Consider the following 19,443-nt stretch of genomic DNA (forward strand, 5'->3'; position numbering starts at 1 on the left):
TACTTAGTTAGTCGGAATAAGTTAATTTTTTCGTTGCATATATTAACGACATTGACTGCTTTTGCTTGATATCGTCATAATTAGAAAATATCTTTTGCGCTGGTTCAAAATGGTTCAAATGGCTCTAAGCACTATGGGACTTAACATCTGAGGTCATCAGTCCCCTAGACTTAGAACTACTTGAACGTAACTAACCTTAGGACATCACACACATCCATGCCCGAGGCAGGATTCGAACCTGCGACCGTAGCAGCCTAGTGGTTCCGGATAGAAGCGCCTAGAACCGCTCGGCCACAGCGGCAGGCTTAGCACTGGTATAAATAAAAAGAGACAACATTATCAACCGCTGTAATCAGTGCAACCATTCCGAAATTGGCGCGAAACCTATCGCGGGAGTAATATAATAATATAAAAGTATAGTATAATCAGTCGCTATGTAAGGCAAAAAATTTCATACACTGCGTTTCAAAGCTAAACACATAACATTCACATTCCTTCCTAAGGCCGGCCGGGGTGGCCGAGTGGTTCTAGGCGCTTCAGTCTGGAAACGTGCGACCGCTACGGCCGCAGGTTCGAATCCTGCCTCGGGCATAGATGTGTGTGATGTCCTTAGGTTAGTTAGGTTTAAGTAGTTCTAAATTCTAGGCGACTGATGACCTCAGATGTTAAGTCGCATAGTGCTCAGAGCCATTCCTTCCTACGAATAAGTCAAGAAACTGTCTCAATTGAGATTGCAGAAAGACATGTGGATGTATGTAAAAAAACCAACCGTAACGCTTCACTAAATTTTAATTTTTTTTTCATTTTTTTATTTATTTGTGACGCATTTAAGGTTTTGTTCCATCATTAGGTGCATTGCTCCTTGTAAACTAATGGCGTCGAAATATCTCAGTCTTGTGCATCATTTTTATGTACTAAACCTATCTTTACTGTCAAAGTTCCTAAACAGTAAATCTGTTAAGGGCAGATGCGGTACTCTCGAGGAAAGTGTGTTGCGAAGACGCATACGACTGTAGATTTTTCGATAACTTTGGTTTCGCAGGAATTATGCAACTGACCTGAAAACAGGAAACAATGGCATGTAAAGTGCCCTCCGCCCCACACCGTTGGGTGGCTTGCGGAGTATAAATGTAGATGTAGATGAACTGCCATCTCATTATGGATCAATGCCTAATAATACACTATAAGACAAAGAAAAAGACGCACCACGAAGGGATTATCTGAACGGAACGGAAATCAGTAGATGTGATGTACACACACAAAAATGATTACAATTTCAGAAAAACTGGATGATTAATTCAAGAGAATGAGCTTCACAAATTGAGCAAGTAGTTGTATGGCTTTGCACTGATTAAAAGAGTTGCTGGATGTCCTCCTGTGAGACAGCGTGCGAGATTCTGGCTGACTGCCGCCTTAGATCGTCAAGATTCCGAGCTGGTTGGAGGGCCCCGTCCACAATTCTCCACACGTTTTCAGTCGGGAAGAGATTCGGCGCCCTTGCTGGCCAAAGTAGGCACGAAGACAAGCAGTAAAAACTCTCGCAGTGCGCGGGAGGGCATTATTTTGCGGAAATGTAAGCCCAGGATGGCTAGCCATGAAGGGCAACAAAACGGGGCGTAGAACATCGTCGACGTACCGCTGTGCTGTTAGGGTGACAACCGAGAAGATCCTCGTGTGAAATGAAATGGCAGCGCAGACCATCAGCGCTGGATGTCGGGCCGTATGACTGACAACAGTCGGACTGGTATCCCATCGCTATCCGCCGTGCCTTCACGTATTGACTGGTCATCGGGGCTCATTTCGAAGCGGGTCTTATCGCCGAAGACAATTATACTCCAGTCAATGAGATTCCAGGCCGAATACGTATATGGAGACGCCTCGGAGAGCTGTCTAACGTAAGGGCCGACAACGGGGAGTGGTGGCCAGGGGTGCTATTTCTCATGCGCCACCCTTATACCTCAGCGATACGTCAATGATATTCTACGCCCTGTTTTGTTGCCCGTCATGGCAAACCATCCTGGACTTACATTTCAGCAATATAATGTCCGCTCGCACACAGTGAAAGCTTCTACTGCCTGTTTCGCGCTTGTCAAGCCCTACCGTCCCGTAACAACGAGCATGTGTATCTGTGACGACTTGTAGATGACCGATAATGTCACAGTGACTGGCGTCGGACAATCGACTCAAATATTTATAATGTGATGCGCGTATGTGGGCGAAAAGCCCTAATACCGTTTGACTACGCGATCGTTAATCTGTTCAAAAATGGTTCGAATGGCTCTGAGCACTATGGGACTTAACATCTGTGGTCATCAGTCCCCTAGAACTTAGAACTACTTAAACCTAACTAAACCTAACACACATCCATGCCCGAGGCAAGGATTCGAGCCTGCGACCGTAGCGGCCACGCGGTTCCAGACTGCAGCGCCTAGAACCACACGGCCACACCGGCCGGCGTTAATCTGTTATAAACGTCAAGATCGAAGAATATCTGCCCCAAGTGAGTGAAACTGGAGAAGCCAGACGCCAGATTGGCATTTATTAAAAAAAAAAACCTAAGAAATGTGGCAGCTTACAAAACACTCGCTCGCTTGCTTATTGTTCTTCGGCCAGGTATTCTTACCAACGTGAATTAACAGAAGAGATTGAGTAGATATATGAAAGAACTGCGCAATGGTAATCTGGGCGAGAGCGGCATAGAAATTTCGATAAGTTTCCATGGGAGGCACTAAAAGAAAGATGTATGTCGCATAACGCCTTACTCATTTCGAGAATCCGCGCGCCAGTACCAATGAACAAGAATATCCAGGAGCCCAAATATGATGACCACTGTCCACCGAGAGATGAATGCTGCCTGGTGGCACTGCGCCGCTGCGGGTACGTCATGCCATAAGGAAAGTAAATTAGCAGAGCACAGATGTATGGGGAAGCAAGTTATCAAAGATACCCGTCGCAAATGGGGAAATTCACTGACATAAGCAACTTTTATACAAATTCGTGGTATCTGTTCTTTCGAACATGTCCGAAACAACGAACGGCACGCATTCATCTAACTGATTCACCTCGACGGTTAATGAATCCACCACATTCAGAGTCCGCAGCTCGTGGTCTAGTGGCCAGAGTTGCCGCCTCTGGTGGACCACGGGGTCCGGTGATCGATTCCCGGTTCAAAATGGCTCAGAGCACTATGGGATTTAACATCTATGGTCATCAGTCCCCCAGAACTTATAAATACTTAAACCTAACTAACCTAACGACATCACACAACATCCAGTCATCACGAGGCAGAGAAAATGCCTGACCCCGCCGGGGATCGAACTCGGGAACCCGGGCGCGGGAAGCGAGACCACGAGCTGCGGACTCGATTCCCGGTAGTGTTGGGGATTTTCTCCGACCATGGACTGGGTGATTGTGTTTTCTTCATCATTTCATCATCATTCGTGAAAGTGGCGAAACTGGACTGTGGAAAGATGGGAAATTTGTACGGGTGCTGATAACCGCACAGTTGAGCGCCCCACATACCAAACATCATCATCGCCACATACAGTGGGGATGCACCGTTACGTCCAACCGCAAAGTAGTGAGCATGGAGGACGTCGACGGGAACGGCCGAGAGGCGTGCCGAGATAGTCCGCGCAGCTGATATAAACGCAGTGGTAGCAGGAGATCCCGAGTTCGAAACCCGATCTGGCACACATTTTCACTCGAGGCCGCTGATTCCGCATAAAGTCCCGATGCAGCTGACGTCAGTAGTCCTTTCCCGTTCCTTTCCTTCCCCCTCCCCCCCCCCCCTCCCCCGCACACACACAACTTCAGTTTAGGTAATAAGCATAATAAACAACTTAGAAAAAGGGCTGACTCTTATGGTCCGGCGCTTTGGATAGAGCATCTTGGAAACGCCGAAGCTGGTCAGCTGTGCACGTGTCACGATCGTGAGCATCTGTGAAAATGGTTGAAGGACGGTGAAACCATGAATAGGCGTTTCATCAATGAACGTGAACGTCGGAGGCTTTACCGCTCTGTAAAGCGACGTAGGCGGCGACCTGTGAACAGAGTACAATGCTGGTACGGGCACAAGTGTTTCGGAGCACACGGTTCGGCGCACATGGTTGAACACGGTGTTTGGCAACAGACGACCCCTACGTGTTACCATGTTGTTTCAAAGACATCGGCAAGTGAAGATCACAATGAGTACGTGGCCATCGGGATTGAACGGTGGATCAATGGAAACTTGTCGCCAGATCTAATGGATCACGGTCCTTGTTACACCCGGTCGATGATCGAGTCCGGATATACGCCGTCATTAAGACAAACCTCTGCTCGAAACATGCACCGCACCATCGTCGCAAGCCGGTGAGGGCTGTATTATGCAACGGGGGCATTGGACTGTAGATTGCGTGAACATTATTGTGTACCACTAGCAAGGGCGCCCATACGATAGTTTCAACCGGGGAGGGGGGGGGGGGAGGGCTATACCTGGGCTATGGCGTATTTTTAACATTTAGGAAAACGAATGGCGATTTGTAAGCAGCCATAAAATGGCTCAAATGGCTCTGAGCACTATGGGACTTAACATCTGAGGTCATCAGTCCCCTAGAACTATTTAAACCTAACTAACCTAAGGACATCACACACATCCATGCCTGAGGCAGGATTCGAACCTGTGACCGTAGCGGTCGCGCGATTCCAGACTGAAGCGCCTAGAACCGCTCGGCCACACCGGCCGACAGCTATAAAAGATTTTCAAATCTTACCTTGTTGAAAATCTGAGTAATAATGAATTTTAAATCGTTTTCTTAAAAAAAACACCTGAATATACGATATTTTTTCTTTACCTGAGAGCTAGGGAGGGCACGGCCCCCTTGCCCGTAGATATGGGCGCCCTTGACCACCTGCATCCCTTCACGGCTAAGGCATCTTCCAGGAGGATAGCAGTCGATGTCCCAATGCCAGGATCGTTCTACAGTAGTTTGAGAAACACGATACTGAAATCATCTTGCTGTGTTGGCCACCAAATTTACCTGATCTGAATCCGATGGAAAACATCTGGAAAACCTAATTGCGTGACCTATGAGTAGGCATCTGGTGCGACACACCTCCTAAAATCTACCAAATACATGTCGAAGCCACGCGACGCAAAATCACTGCTGTCTTGCGCTCTAAAGGTGGACCAACACATTAAGAAGGAGCCGGCCGGAGTGGCCGTGCGGTCCTAGGCGCTACAGTCTGGAACCGAGCGACCGCTACGGTCGCAGGTTCGAATCCTGCCTCGGGCATGGATGTGTGTGATGTCCTTAGGTTAGTTAGGTTTAATTAGTTCTAAGTTCTAGGCGACTGATGACCTCAGAAGTTAAGTCGCATAGTGCTCAGAGCCATTTGAACCATTTGAACATTAAGAAGGTGGCCATAACTCTCTACCTCATCAGTGTACATTACTCCCTCCAGCATGCATCATGCGTAGTAAGTATGAGGGTAAAATCAGTGGAATTCAGACCTACGGAGGGCACTCACAATATTTTTCTCGCATACTATCAAAATGGCTCTGAGCACTATGGGACTAAACATCTGTGGTCATCAGTCCCCTAGAACTTAGAACTACTTAAACCTAACTAACCTAAGGACATCACACACATCCATGCCCGAGGCAGGATTCGACCCTGCGACCGTAGCAGTCGCGCGGTTCCGGACTGAGCGCCTAGAACTGCTAGACCACCGCGGCCGGCTCGCATACTATCCGTGGAACTGGAACGATCGTAAATGATTCCGGTAGACGGTTAGCCCAGTATATACACAGTTATACTTAATCTGGGTTGGTGTTTGTGTGAGCAATATCCGCAGATCGCTAAGTCGGAGACTAAACCAAATGATGATTTGTGCGTGTACATCGAATGAGACATTTAGCGTCGAATCGAGAAGTACAAAACTGGAGCATTAAATACTGTGTTCGTATGACATACAATTTATTGTTTTACATTTTTTTCCCAGATGTATCGTCACTGCTTCAGTCAACAAGGCGCTGATGTACAACTCTTGCATTTTGCTTCTATATTAACACATACAAGTTTGACTCTTATTTGAAAATAGTCTTCAGTGGACGAGAGTTAATTTTTTTCCATATACTGATTTTGTTTAGTACCAGGCGTTCCACGAATCTGATGTCCACACGCACGACGCAGTGTGTCGCTCGTCTACAACAGCAGTAAAAAATTTCAAGTACTCATCCATGTCATGCAAGGAGATGCTGGAACTGCCTGCCACAATTATCCACGAATTTTTGACATCTGCCCAAGAAATCATTCATCACACAATGTAATTCTCTTTAGGAAACTGAATTAACTGACTCGCCGATATTATCCTTGAGTTCCTGCAACGTGTGCGGATTTTTTGAATACACTTTTATTCTTCAGTGCTTCCCACAAACAGAAATCGCACGGGGTTCGATCGGGACTTCGAGCGCGCCACATATTGTGGCTAATGACTCTGTCATGAAACACATTGTGAGTTAAGTGCGAAGAAACATTGGCCGTTTGAATCCTTGCCGAATCCTGTTGAAAACCGTGAAGTTTCGTTCTATTTCACACAGTTCATTAAAAAACCGCTGCAAAACGCTCCGCATCTTGTCATTAAGTAAATTAGGCTTCTTATTCTGTGTCATTACTAACCAAGTACCAAACTCCTATTTTCTCACAAACTATTTTACATTCCCGGCAAACGCAGCTGTTGAAAGGCATTATGTACGGAAGAATTCCGCTCACAGCTGATAAAATTGTTGTTTATTAAAATACGACCCGTGTTTTAACACCGTTAAAAGATTATATGCATACCCATCGCGCTTGTCAACAGTTGCTACTGAGAGATTTTCGTCAATGTTATGGCGAGCGAAAGATAAAGAAGTGCCACATTCATTAAAATTTACCTACAACAGAATGACAGCAGGGCAGCTCAGTGCATGGCAAGCCAAAGGCGGCCCGCAGTAAAGAGAGATGGGTATGCCTATGCCTATGATATTTTAAGATTGTTCACCTGATAATGCGGCTTAAAGTCGTGAAACCGGTCATCTTATAATAAACAATAATTTTGCCCAACTGTGAGTGGAATTCTTCCTAATATCACGCTATTTTCTGTTCCTGAAAGGGTTCCTAACGAAGCTTAATAGACCTATCGGCGCTCCAATGTCGACAGTTGCGGGAATTGACATAGCCGTGTAAATCGAACTAAGCCACATCTGAAAACAAATTCAGGTAAAGATCTATTTCACCGTCATGCACTTGCTTCAAAACCCATTCGCAAATCCTAACCCTGTGCGCTGGATCGCCAGGAGTAATTTCTCGCACTGCTGTTACTATAAGTAGGCAAGTAACTTAGGAGCTCTTTATAAAGATGTGCAAGTAATTTACGTTTTCTACATCTACATATACATACATACTCCGCAATCCACCATACGGTGCGTGGCGGAGGGTACCTCGTACCATAACTAGCATCTTCTCTCCCTGTTCCACTCCCAAACAGAACGAGGGAAAAATGACTGCCTATATGCCTCTGTACGAGCCCTAATCTCTCTTATCTTATCTTTGTGGTCTTTCCGCGAAATGTAAGTTGGCGGCAGTAAAATTGAACTGCAGTCAGCCTCAAATGCCGGTTCTCTAAATTTCCCCAGTAGCGATTCACGAAAAGAACGCCTCCTTTCCTCCAGAGACTCCCACCCGAGTTCCTGAAGCATTTCCGTAACACTCGCGTGATGATCAAACCTACCAGTAACAAATCTAGCAGCCCGCCTCTGAATTGCTTCTATGTCCTCTCTCAATACGACCTGATAGGGATCCCAAACGCTAAAGCAGTACTCAAGAATAGGTCGTGTTAGTGTTTTATAAGCGGTCTCCTTTATAGATGAACCACATCTTCCCAAAATTCTACCAACGAACCGAAGACGACCATCCGCCTTCCCCACAACTGCCATTACATACTTGCCCCACTTCATATCGCTCTGCAATGTTACGTCCAAATATTTAATCGACATGACTGTGTCAAGCGCTACACTAATAATGGAGTATTCAAACATTACAGGATTCTTTTTCCTATTCGTCTGCATTAATTTACATTTATCTATATTTAGAGTTAGCTGCCATTCTTTACACCAATCACAAATCCTGCCCAAGTCATCTTATATCCTCCTACAGTCTCTCAACGACGACACCTTCCCGTAGCCGGCCGCGGTGGCCGTGCGGTTCTAGGCGCTGCAGTTTGGAACCGCGGGACTGCTACGATCGCAGGTTCGAATCCTGCCTCGGGCATGGATGTGTGTGATGTCCTTAGATTAGTTAGGTTTAAATAGTTCTAAGTTCTAGAGGACTGATGACCTAAGATGTTAAGTCCCATAGTGCTCAGAGCCATTTGAACCATTTGAACATTCCCGTACACCAGAGCATCATCAGCAAACAGCCGCACATTGCTATCCACCCTATCCAAAAGATCATTTATGTAGATAGAAAACAACAGCGGACCTACCACACTTCCCTGCGGCACTCCAGATGATACCCTCACCTCCGATGAACACTCACCATCGAGGACAACGTACTGGGTTCTATTACTTAAGAAAGGCGTCTAAGAGACTTTTTAGGGGAGTTCTCCAGGGGGTACGCAATATCATTTATACGAGCTTCTCTGCGCGTCGTACGTCGTCGTTTACACTTCTAGTCACAAACACTTCCCGCTTCGCAAAATTTATTCACTAATTTTTGAATTGTATCACGTCTCGGAATTCGAACACCTGAAAACTTTTGTTCAAACCATCTCCAGACAATACGAGCGGACTCTGTATGCACGTACGGATCGTAAATAAATACTCGTTGTGGAATGGAATAATTCGGTCTTGCCACACTTGACTGTTACACTCGTGATGTTTGTTTCACAGTTCGAATGACGCTGCCTGAAAAGGAGCGTAGTGCAGGCAGACTGTGGGGGCGTGCGGCCTGCCAGCGCGCCTCCTGTGGCCGGCAACCACAAACCCGCCCGTGCGGTCATCACATAAATGGAACGCCCTCTCTTTTTGGTTGATGCTATCGAATAACGCATTAGCCGACGTTAGTAAAAAGAATGAAATATGTCAAACTCATCAGGATAGTGTAGTATAAATATTCTTAAAACATAATCGAATCTCAGTTGGGGTAACAAAAAAGCTCGGAAATAAAGTTATCTATTTGTTACAGAGATACGAAAAAACTTTATTAGCTGCTACTGAAAGTGATCATCCCAATGAAATTCTTGTTCATCCTCTCTTTGTTAACTCTTCCATGGGTACAACAATCTTTCTTGCTAGGTATAGGCGTTTTGACTAATTCCTGCTAGTGGTAGATACTTTTATCCCAGGTTTTGTTCTCTTGCTTGAATAGAAATCTCGCTTTGCATACTGCATCAGGTCTTAAAGATAATTGGCTATATTTTACCTTAACAGATACAGAAATTAATAGAGCATCATCGGAGTTACTTAAAAATTGTTTGTTTACTGATGTATAATCCATTGCACCAGCCACAATACAGCCCTGTTGTGAATGCTGTTCTCGAGTACGGGATAAGTTAGCTGACATTCGTAAGCAGTTGGAAATCGCCCTGCCTGTTGTCCAACAATTGGAAGCTGCTGCGAGTGGGTGTGTTGGGAGAGCTCCTAAGAGTGGTGAAACAGAAATGCTAGAATTATCTAAAGTACTATCTTCTCCTGTGGCTCCTGTCTCCTTTACAAAAAGTGCGGAATCTATCACTACTCGTCCACTTGACTGTGAATGGAGTGTCAGTGATACGACAAAGCGCGCTGTGCAAAAGAGACAGGGACAGAGAGAACTCAGGGTGTTATATCAATCCCCATAGCCAACAACCGGAACTGGGCCAGTGAGACTCAATTCGCATGTTGTCAAGAGAAAGCAAATGCTATTCACAAAGCTGACTGTGTTTGGGAGTTTTTTTAGATTAGGTGACACTTCCACCCAGTCCAGATAATGACAGCTGTAGGGACCCGGGAGTGTCAATATAAAACCCAGGGAAATGCCACCCATAGGCGAGAGCATTAAAATCCTAGTGATGAACTGGCGAAGCGTTCACAGCATAGTGGCAGAGTTTGAAGCACTCCTAAAAAGCTGTCAAGTTCACATTATACTAGGAACAGATAGTTGGTTTAAACTCAAAGTTAATAGCAGTGAGATGTTTCGGAGCATTTAAGCGTACATCGAAAGGATAGGTTAACGGTAAATAGATGTGGTTTATTTGTCGCAGTAAACAAGAACTCTAACATGCCAAGAGAGCAATCGGAAGTGCGTGCAAGACTGTCTGGTCAAGACTCAGTATCAGGGGAAGGCATACTTGTTGTAAATCTTAGAACGTCTTCTGCGCTCGAACATAATCAGGTATCTTGAACAGCGCGACCTCTTCTGCGCCAGCCAGCATTGATTCTGAAAACGCTAATCGTGTGAAACCCAACTCCCACTTTTCTCGTAGGACATCCTGAAAGCCATGAATCAAGGCAGTCAAATAGATGCAGTATTTCTCGACGCCAGAAAAGCATTTGATTCAGTACCATGTCCATAATTGCTATCGAAAGTGCGGTCGTATAGAGTATCTAGGGAAATTTGTGACTGGATTGAGTATTTTTTGGTTGGCAGGCCGCTGCATGTAATCTTGGAGGGAGAGTCGTCGGCAGATGTAGAAGTAATTTATGTTGTGCCCGAGGGAAATTTGTTGTGCTCTTGCTGTTCCTGTTTTATATTCATGACCTTGCAGACAATAGTAATAGTAAAAGCAGACTTCTCGCAGATGATGTAGCTATCTACGAGTATAATGATGTACTGTCTGGTTTGTTTCTACGGCAACGTGCCTCAGCTACTGTTTTACATAGCTTAAGTTTTCCGTACAACAACAAAATCTAATAGTAATACATGCATCAAAATTGGACTAGCAACAAATTTAAATGGGAAGTTTTACGCCTTTTGATTTGTTGTACATTTTTAAAGAATTACGAATGAAGATTATTCAAATAAATGTTGGAAAGACAGCGATATCAGCAAATGAATAAAGAAAGTTGTGGTGTCACCGCCAGACACCACACTTGCTAGGTGGTAGCTTTTAAATCGGCCGCGGTCCGCTAGTATACGACGGACCCGCGTGTCGCCACTGTCAGTGATGGCAGACCGAGCGCCGCCACACGGCAGGTCTAGTGAGACACTGACTAGCACTCGACCCCAGTTGTACAGCCGACGTTGCTAGCCATGGTTCACTGAGAATTACGCTCTCATTTGCCGAGACGATAGTTAGCATAGCCTTTAGCTACATTTGCTACGACCTACCAAGGCGCCGTATTCAATTTATATTGAGATTCTATTAATGTATCATCAAGAGCGATGTTCTACAAATGTGGATTAAAGTTAAGTATTCCAGAAGCTACGTACTTTTCTTTATAGCATTCATTACGTATCCTGTTTCAGACCTCACGCCAGCCTGCGTGAGTTTAAGCGCGTGCCTTTCGGCTTCCTCATTGTGTCTAGGCTGTCTTGTCTAGACACAACAAAAGTAATAGGAGAGCCGATGAAGTATGTTGTAATTACGTAAAATATAGTGCCTTAGAATGAGTTTTTGACCTAAGTTAGCTGACTAAAATTGTTTTAGAGGAAGTATGGTAAGTGAATGAGGTCTCACCGAGAAACTGGATACCGCTTTTTTTTATTTTTTAGGGTTTCATTTCTGTGTTTAAAGAAGGAAGGAGTATTAGGGTTTCACATCCTGTCAGTAGAGACGGAGTGCAAGCTTAGTTGATTAATGAAAAGGAAGGCAATCGGCACTGACCTTGATGAAGAACCCATCCCAGTGTTCTCCTAAAGCAGTTTAAGGAAACTACGGAAAACCTAAGTAGAACTGTCGGAATCCTCCGAATTTGAGTATGGATTCTTAACCGGTCCACCACGTACCGCTGCTCGGCGCGTTGATTGCCAAGTCGTTGCAGGTGATGTGACAGAAGACAAATATGAAGAAAGGAAAGAGCGGCGTCCGCTTCCGCTTTATGGAAACCAGGGGAAGCGTAAACACTTGGTCATAAATACGTGGTCCGCTATAGCCCCCCGCCCGATGCGGACAGGGTGGCAGTACACAGAGAAAGTCACTTACAGTCAGGCAATTTGGTAATGGAGGGAGCAGTACGTGCGGCATGTTACAGTTATCGCTGAGGATACCGTTTCCAACTTGACTTCGTAACAGGCAAGTGTGGATTGTGGCACTCGTCCTGTTAACATTTATAGAGCACGTCTTGCCACTCAGTGTTTATTACTAAGATAAGGCACCGTCAGTGCAGCCTCAGTGGGCCAGGGTTGAAAATGATCCTGTAAGGATTCGAAAGTAGTCGCCTAATAAATAACTGTAACTGTTGACAGAACCATTAATAAACGCTTCAAGGAATTTAAATAAAATTGCTGTTCCCTGTTAACGAAATGTTAAACCTGAAAAAACAAACAGTAATTGAAAAAGAAGTAAAAGCCAGAAAGGGCTTCAGAAAAAAAGAAGAGATAATAATGCTACCGGAACGTAGCCTGTAACATTGTCAACAAGTTGGGGAGGTTCTTACGTCACCTAGTGCTCGACCCAACCAGCGTCTTTCACTAGGACATATGAGTATTGTTCTGGAGCAGCGAGGTAGAATCTCCATTGAACTACCTTAAGTTACATTTCTCGCTGTTTTCGTACATTACTTCAGGCGAATGCTGAACCGTTGCTTAAAGGCCTCCAACCTAGAAGAGAAAGGTGCAAAACAGTCGCTTATTACATTGGCTGACAGAAAAAGTGAATCGCGCTTTAGGAGAGCTAGAAACTAAATGAAATCTCTCGGGTCGGTAGGGTGTGTGATGTATTCCGGCGTAAGATTGAGCGCCGGCACGTCGGCCTGGAATGTAACAGCAGAGACGACGTCAGTGAACAGAACGCTGACTAGGACGACACCGCGACAGGAGCGCCACAATACGAAGAGGATATAAGCGCCACTCCAGCTAGCCTCGTCCGCACTAGAAGACGAGTTGTGATATAAACACTTTAGCCGTGATTACTTGCTTCCGGGCTGAGAGCCCGTGGTCGATTTGTAAGACTTCTGCTTCCTGACGTTTCGTTGCCAACTGCGGGCAACATCTTCCGAGGTGAATTAATTGTGGTGTCACCGCCAGACACCACACTTGCTAGGTGGTAGCCTTTAAATCGGCCGCGGTCCCTTAGTATACGTCGGACCCGCGTGTCGCCACTACCAGTGATTGCAGACCGAGCGCCGCCACACGGCAGGTCTAGTCTAGAGAGACTCCCTAGCACTCGCTCCAGTTGTACAGCCGACTTTGCTAGCGATGGTTCACTGTCTACATACGTTCTCATTTGCAGAGACGACAGTTCAGCATAGACTTCAGCTACGTCATTTGCTACGACCTAGCAAGGCGCCATCTTCAGCTACTATAATCTGAACAGATAATATTGTGAATCATGTACCGTCAAGAGCGACGTTCATCATTAATGGATTAAAGTTAAGTATCAAACAAATTCCATCCGCTTTCTGAATTCTAATTCCTTGTCATGTTCCAGACCTCACGTCAGTGTAGTCCTTCCCTCCTCACGCCAGCCTTCGTGAGCTAAAACGCGTGCATTTCGGCCTCCTCTAGTAACACGGTGTTGGCTCTTCTGCCAACACAACATTAATCACTGGCTGCCAGGCCTTTTTTTTAACTGGCTTACGATTCCCCCCACCCAAGGGGGCAGCATAATACGCCGCTATGCAGCCTACAGAAAAGTTAAAAACAGAATTAGGAGATATCATAACAATAAAAGCAGAGCGACAAAATGCTGACTGTTAAAAACTGAAAGATGGCGAAAAAGTTGCGAAGAAAATATAAAAACAAAGGGTTGGTGATGCTGATTAAAACACATAGTAAAATTGACAGTTACAATTAAAAAAACACAGCGACAGTCTGGTATCTGTTCGCATCAGTTAAAAACACATCTGCGGTAGCATTCTCGCTTCCCACGCCCGGGTTCCCGGGTTCGATTCCCGGCGGGGTCAGGGATTTTCTCTGCCTCGTGATGGCTGGGTGTTGTGTGCTGTCCTTAGGTTAGTTACGTTTAAGTAGTTCTAAGTTCTAGGGGACTGATGACCATAGATGTCAAGTCCCATAGTGCTCAGAGCCATTTGAACCATTTAAAAACACATCTAGCGACAGTATGGTGGCTGTTTGCAATACTTAAAAAGGGGGATGAACAACACTAAACACTCACGGAAACACCACTGCACTATAGAGTACGAAGAAGGCAATTGGGGGGGGGGGAGAGGGGGGGGAGGCGGGAGGAGCCAGACAGGTGAGGGAGTAAAAAGGAGGGAAGAGAGGAAAAGCGAAGAAAGGGGGAGCCGATGGAGTGAGAAGACACAGAAACAGGGAGAAGGAGTGGGGGCAGGACGCATGCGAGAAGAAGTGGGCAAGGCAGTCGAGGGAAAAGAAAAATGACTTGGGGGAGAGAAAGGAGTCAAAAAGAGGGTAGGTGGGGAAAAAACAGGATGGAGGGGGGGAGGGGAGCCTGGGAAAAGGAGAGAGGGAGGGAGGGGGAGGTGAGGATCAGAATTGATAGGAGGGATAAATGCAGGGAGAGAGGCGGAGGGTACCCCATACCACTACTTGCCATTTCCTTTCTTCTTCCACTCGCAAATAGCCCTAATTTCTCGTGTCTTATCTTTCTGGTCCTTACGTGTAATGTATGTTGAAGGCAACAGAAGCGTTCTGCTCTCGGCTTCAAATTTTTTTTCAATAGTGTTCCTCGAAAAGAACTCGTCTTCCCTCCAGAGATTCCCATTTCAGTTCCCAAAGCATCTCCTTAACACTTGCGCGTTGTCCGAACCTACCATTAACAAATCTAGCAGCCCCCCTTTGCATTGCGTTGATGTTCTCCTTTAATCTGACCTAGTATGGATACCAAACACTCGAGCAGTACTCAGGAATGGGTCCCAATAGCGTCCAATATGCAGTCTCCTTTACAGAAGAAAAACAGTTTCGTATAATTCTCCCAACAAATCAAAGTCGACCATTCTCCTTTCGAACCACAATCCTCACATGCTCGTTCTACACTGAAGAGCCAAAGAATGTGGTTCACCTGCCTGATATCGTGTAGGGCTCCCGCGAGTACGCAGAAGGCCGCAACACGACGTGGCGTCGACTCCACTAATATCTGAAGTAATTCTAGAGGGAACTGACACCAACAATCCTGCAGGGCTGTCCATAAATCCGTAAGAGTACGAGGTGGTGGAGATCTCGTCGGAATAGTACGTCGCAACGCATCCCAGATATGCTCAGAAATGTTCATATCTGGTGAGTTTGGTGGCCAGCGGAAGTGTTTAAGCTCAGAAGAGTGTTCTTGGAGCCACTCTGTAGCAATTCTGGACGCGTGGGGCGTCGCATTGTCCTGCTGGAATTGCCAAAGTCCGTCGGAATGCTCAACGGACATGAATGGACGCAGGTGATCAGAAAGGATGCTTACGTACGTGTAACCTGTCAGAGACGTACCTAGACGTATCAGGGGTCCCTTATCGCTCCAACTGCACTCGCCCCACACCATTACGGAGCCTCTACCGTCCAATGTCGCTGCTGACGGGCCCAGGCGAGGCGTACAGCCTTGTGCCGTGCAATCATCAAGGGTACACGAGCGGACCTTCGACTCCGAAAGCCCATGTCGATGATGTTTCTCTGAATGGTTCGCACGCTGACGCTTGTTGATTGCCCAACATTGAAATCTGCTGCAATTTGCAGAAGGGTTGCACTTCGGTCATGTTGAACGATTTTTTTCAGTCGTCGTTGGTCTCATTGTTGCAGGATCTTTTTCCGGCCGCAGCGATGTCAGAGATTTGCTGTTTTACCGGATTCATGATATTCACGGTTCACTCGTACGGGGAAATCTCCATTTCATTTTTACCTTGGAGTTGCTGTGTGCCATCGCTCGTGCGCCGACTTTAACACCACGTTCAAACTCGCTTAAATCTCGGTAACCTGCCATTGTAGCAGCAGTAACCGATCTAACAACTGCGCCAGACACTTGTTGTCTTATATAGGTGTTGGCGACCGCAGCGCCGTATTCTGCCTGTTTATAAAAAAAATGGTTCAAATGGCTCTGAGCACTATGCGACTTAACTTCTGAGGTCGTCAGTCGCCTAGAACTTAGAACTACTTAAACCTAACTAACCTAAGGACATCACACACATCTATGACCGAGGCAGGATTCGAACCTGCGACCGTAGCGGTCGCTCGGTTCCAGACAGTAGCGCCTATAACCGCACGGCTGCCTGTTTATATACCTCTGTATTTGAATACGCATGCCAATACCAGTTTCTTTGGCGCTTCAGTGTGTTTCATGTCGTTTTGCAACATTACTGTGTCAAGCATGACACTGCTGTATCCGAACATTACGGGTTAGTTTTTCCTACTCGCCCACATAAACTTACATTTTTATACATTTAGAGCTTGCTGCCATTCATTACACCAATTCATAAATTTTGTAGAAGCCATCTTGTATCCTCCTATAGTCAATAAACTTCGAAACCTTACCGTATACCACAGCATCCAGCAAACAATCGCAGATTGCTGCCCACCCTGCCCGCCAAATCATTTATGTGTATAGAGAATAATAGCGGTCCTACCACACTTTCCTGGGGCGCTCCTGATGATACATTTCCCTTTGATGAACACTCGCCGTCGAGGACAACAGAGTTCTATAACTCTAGAAATCTTCTAGCCATTCGCATATCTCTAAACCTATTCCATAAGCTCGTACCTTCTTTAACAGCCTGCAATGAGGCATCGTTCCAGACGCTTTTCGGAAATCTAGAAATATGGAATATGCATGTTAGCCTTCATCCTTAGTTCGCAGTATATCGTACGAAAAAAGGGCAAGCTGTATTTCGCATGATCGATACCTTCTAAAACCATGCTGATTCGTGGACATAAGCTTCTCGGTCTCAAGAAAATTCATTATATTCCGACTGAGAACATGTTAAAGCATTCTGCAGTAAACCGATGTTAGGATTATTGGTCTGTAGTTTTGCGAGTTATTCGTTTGCCCTTATTATACACAGGAGTCACCTGTGCTTTTCCAGTCACTTGAGACTTTGCACTGGGAGAGAAATACGCGATTAATGCAAGTTAAGTAACGGGCCAATGTCGTAGAATACTCTTTGAAAACCCGGGTTGTGATTCCATCCAGGCCTGGTGAATTATTCGTTTTAATCTCCTTTAGCTGTTTCTGTACACCAGGGATGATTATAACTATGTCGTCCATACGGGAGTTTGTTGAACGGATAAGCGAAGGTATGTTTGTACGAATCTCCTGCGTGAACGATTTCTTGAACATGAAATTTAAAACTTCGGCTTTGGTTTTGCTGTCTTCAACTGCCATGCCAGGCAGGTCAACAAGCGACTGGCTGGATGCTTTAGACCCACTTAGCGATTTTACATGCGACCAGAATTTTCTTGGGTTCTGTGCGATATATTTTGCTAAGATACGTCGGTGGTAGTAGTTGTATGCTTCGCAAACAGATCTTTTCACAAACGCACGAATCCTTTACTTGCCGTCATTTGCTCAGTGTCCTTTGAACCGAGAATGAGACAGCCTCTACTTCCTCAGCATTTTCCGGATCTCGTTATTGAACCAAGGTGGTTTTTTCCGTCCTTTATCCACTTAATAGGCACATAATCCTCCAGACCACGATTAAGCTTAAACTTTGCCCATAATTCCTCTACGTCCATCTTACTGGAACTAAGTGATGTCAATTCAGTGTCTAAATGAGAGCCTAACAACTGCTGTCTTCTCTTTCTAGCAAAAACATTCTCCTAATCTCCTTAACTGATATATTAACTTTCGTAAACATAGTTGCTATAACGACATCATGATCGCTAATCCCAGTTTCTAGACTGACGTTGTCGGTAAGGTCCAGCCTATTCGTAGCTACAAGGTCTGCGATGTTTCCGTTCCGTGTGGGCTGCCGAACTTGTTGCTCAAGACAGTTTTCAGAAAACGTGTTCAAAATTAGTTCGCATGACTGTCTGTCTGTACCTCCGTCTACTTTGTATCTACACCTACATCCACGCGATTACTGTGCGATTCACAATTAAGTACCTAGCAGAGGGTTCATCGAATTATCTACAATCTATTTCTCTCCTGTTCCACTATCGAACAGCGTGCGGGGAAAACGAACATTTAAATACCAGTTCTAGGCGCTACAGTCTGGAACGGCGCGACCGCTACGGTCACAGGTTCGAATCCTGCCTCGGGCAAAGATGTGTGTGATGTCCTTAGGTTAGTTAGGTATAAGTAGTTCTTAGTTCTAGGGGACTGATGACCTCTGAAGTTAAGTCCCATAGTGCTCAGAGCCATTTGAACCATTCTTCCCTGTGTAGGTGGACGCCAACAAAATATTTTCACACTCTGAGGAGGAAGTTGGTGATTGAAATTTCATGAGAAGATCCTGCCGCATCGAAAAACGCCATTGTTTTAATTATTGCCGTATTAGTTCACAAGCCGGCCGGAGTGGCCGAGCGGTTCTAGGCACTACAGTCTGGAACCGCGCGACCGCTGCGGTCGCAGGTTCGAATCCTGCCTGGGGCATGGATGTGTGTGAAGTCCTTAGGTTAGTTATGTTTAAGTAGTTCTAAGTTATAGGGGACTGATGACCTCAGATATTAAGTCCCATAGTGCTCAGAGCCATTTGAACCATTAGTTCACATATCATATCCGTGGCGCTCTGTCCATTACTTCGCGATAGTACAAAACGAACTGTTGCTTTAATCGCAACGTTATCTGTAAGATCGTTCCAACTTGAGTTATTCGTAATAGTAATTTAGTTGAATTTACAGCTTTAGATTTGTGTGATTTATCAGGTAACCGAAATTTAACAAATTTATTTCTGTACTCATGTGGATGGCTTCACACTTTTCATTGTTTAGAGTCAATTGTCACTTCTCGCACCAGACAGATGTCTTGTCTAAATCATTTTGCAATTGGTTTTGATCATATGACGACTTTATAAGATGGTAAACGACAGCATCGTTTGCAAACAGTCGTTTATGTAGATCAGGAATAGCAGAGCGCCTGTAACACTTCCGAGGGGAACGCCAGATATTACTTCTGTTTTGCTCGATGACTTCCCATTAGTTACTCCGAACTTTGACCTTTCTGACAGGAAATCACGAATCCAGTCGTGCAACTGAGACGACAGTCCACAGGCACGCAATTTGATTAAACGTCGCTTGGGCGGTACCGTGTTAAAAACCTTATAAAAATCTAAATATATGGAATCAATTTGACATCCACTGTCGATAGCACTCATTACTTCGTGAGAATAAAGAGCTAGTTGTGTTCCACAAGAACGAATATGAATTGCTATTCGCCGTAGAAGACATAAAG

Source organism: Schistocerca cancellata, chromosome 4, assembly GCF_023864275.1.
Source record: "Schistocerca cancellata isolate TAMUIC-IGC-003103 chromosome 4, iqSchCanc2.1, whole genome shotgun sequence".
NCBI classification, from domain to species: Eukaryota; Metazoa; Arthropoda; class Insecta; order Orthoptera; family Acrididae; genus Schistocerca; species Schistocerca cancellata.